The following is a 2,230-nucleotide window of genomic DNA, read 5'->3' on the forward strand; positions in this document are numbered from 1 at the left end:
AAAACACAACAAATGGATGGTACTATCAGAAAGTGACATAAAGTGACCTTGTGAAAGTGACAGAAAGTGACCTTGTGAAAGTGACATACCTTGACCTTGGAGTTAAATCTGAATATTTCTGGACGAGTTCCTTAGCCACCATCTGCACCTCCTTCTGATCTCCTGACTTTTTCTCTTACGTCCATTTCCTTCCTGGGAGGTTGGACACAGTCCCACAGAAGTGTGATCACAGGAACATAAAGCAGCATGGAGATGCAGCCACATCTGCAGTTTTCTTTCTGAGCTTCCCTGGCAGCCTTCTCCTTTGTTTTCTCTGGTTGATGGTAAGTGTGAAATGACACCAAGGATACCAAACTACACGGTAGCATGTTTTATTCCCTTAAATAGGGGTGGGAAATTCTCTGGGCAGACAAAGCATGTGAGACACAGGAGATAACCTTTCCCCTTATAACAACATAAGGGGACAAATTCCAAATCTGGTCGTCTGAGCTGCTGCTCTCTATAGAGCAAAGCAGAATGACCAAAGCACTCTTTTCACATATCACCATTTCTAGCCACTGCAGGACCATAGGCAGGCTCGCGAACTTGTATTAATGTTAAATAATCTCACAAAGTCAAATTTTCAACTCTCTGTCCACACTATTTTTGTGGACAAATAGGTACTTTTCACACTTTTATTACTAAGGATCATACCAATCATTAGCAAGGATCATTGAAGTTTCTGTGGTGCAGTGGGACATTTCTGTGGTATAGTGGTTATCACATTCGCCTAACATGCGAAAGGTCCTCAGTTCGTTACTGAGCAGAAACAGACCTCTTTCTGGGGCAGTGGTGGCCGAGCGCTTAAGGAAGTGGCCCCGTAACCAGAAGGTTGCCAGTTCGAATCCCGAACCGCCAGGGTGCCACTGAGGTGCCACTGAGCAAACACACTGAGCAAACACACCGTCCCCACACACTGCTCCCCGGGCGCCTGTCATGGCTGCCCACTGCTCACTAAGGGTGATGGGTTAAATGCAGAGGACACATTTCACTGTGTGCACCATGTGCTGTGCTGCGGTGTATCACAATGACAATCATTTCACTTTCATACATGCATACATTAGAAAACTGCTTTTAAACGAAGGATTGTTTCAATGAGCTGTGAAGGTAACAGCAAATATGTCTACATGGCTGTATGTTCTCAAGTTGTTTCAATGCTGCAGCGGCCTTGTGCTCAATTTGATTGTCTTGCTGAATAGCGAAGTTTCTCCAGAGCGTCGCTGTTTTTTTTGGGGTTGAAGGTACTTCATTGTATTTTGCTCCGCCCCTTTCTTTCAGGCTTGTGAAACAAGGTGGACAGTTTCTGCTGGGGACAATATACGTCACTCTGCCAGTGCCACACACTGAGAATTCTCCGCCACATAACGTTCTGCTTGCCTAGCGAATAGATTTCCTGGCTGCATTTTTAAGGTAGTGTTCGGGTTGTGCCACAAATAAGGCTTTTAAATAAAAAATTATGCATGGTCAGGATGTTAAGCCACACATCATTTGTCTTGTGTGAGGAGTAGCCGGTAAGGAAATAAAGAAAGCGAGAAAGTAAGGAAGAAGGCGTGAAGGTTTAGCAGTGTGTGTGTGTGTGTGTGTGTGTGTGTGTCTCAGCTTGCCTGTGTGTGGAGACCTGTGTTTGTGTGTAGGTGTGTGCTTGCTTATCTGCCTGTACAGAATTTGCTTGCGCTCTCTCCGTCTGCGTGTGTGTTTGGGTTAGCGTTAGTGTGTGTGGGCTGTGGGTGCTGTGGGCTGTCGGCGGACCCAGCTGCGTGTGAGGGCCCTGAGGGTGGTGTCGCTGTAGAGAGCGCTGTGATCAGCTGAGAGGCCGGCGTGTGCGCACACACACACACACACACACACACACACACACACTTCCCGCCTGACTGCCAGCCAGGCGGTGTCACAGCCCTGCGATTGACGCCTCTGATAACTGATGTGGCAGGCTGTGAACGCTGCCAACGTGCGTCAGAGCCTCAGCAAGCCACGCTCGCCTCGCACCAGCGAACCAGGCAGGGAGGGAACGGGGAGGCGGATGGAGAGAGCGAGAGAGAGAGAGAGAGAGAGAGAGAGAGGGAGCGGCGTGAGGAGCATAAAAGAAAAAAGGAGGGGGAGGGTAAGTGGAGAGAGAGAGTGTGCCGGGAAAGTGAGGGCGAGGGAAAAATAGAGAGTGGGGAGACGGTTAGCAAAGGAGACTGCAGCGAGA

General features: G+C 48.7%; 1 non-coding gene across 1 annotated transcript; it reads left to right on the top strand.

Annotated features, from left to right (window-relative positions):
* The first annotated feature begins 738 nt into the window (after window positions 1-738).
* On the top strand, window positions 739-811 carry trnav-aac (transfer RNA valine (anticodon AAC)). Its single transcript has one exon. It is a non-coding gene; the product is annotated as a tRNA-Val (tRNA).
* The last annotated feature ends 1,419 nt before the right edge of the window (window positions 812-2,230 follow it).

Source organism: Denticeps clupeoides, chromosome 5 (assembly GCF_900700375.1).
Source record: "Denticeps clupeoides chromosome 5, fDenClu1.1, whole genome shotgun sequence".
NCBI lineage: Eukaryota > Metazoa > Chordata > Actinopteri > Clupeiformes > Denticipitidae > Denticeps > Denticeps clupeoides.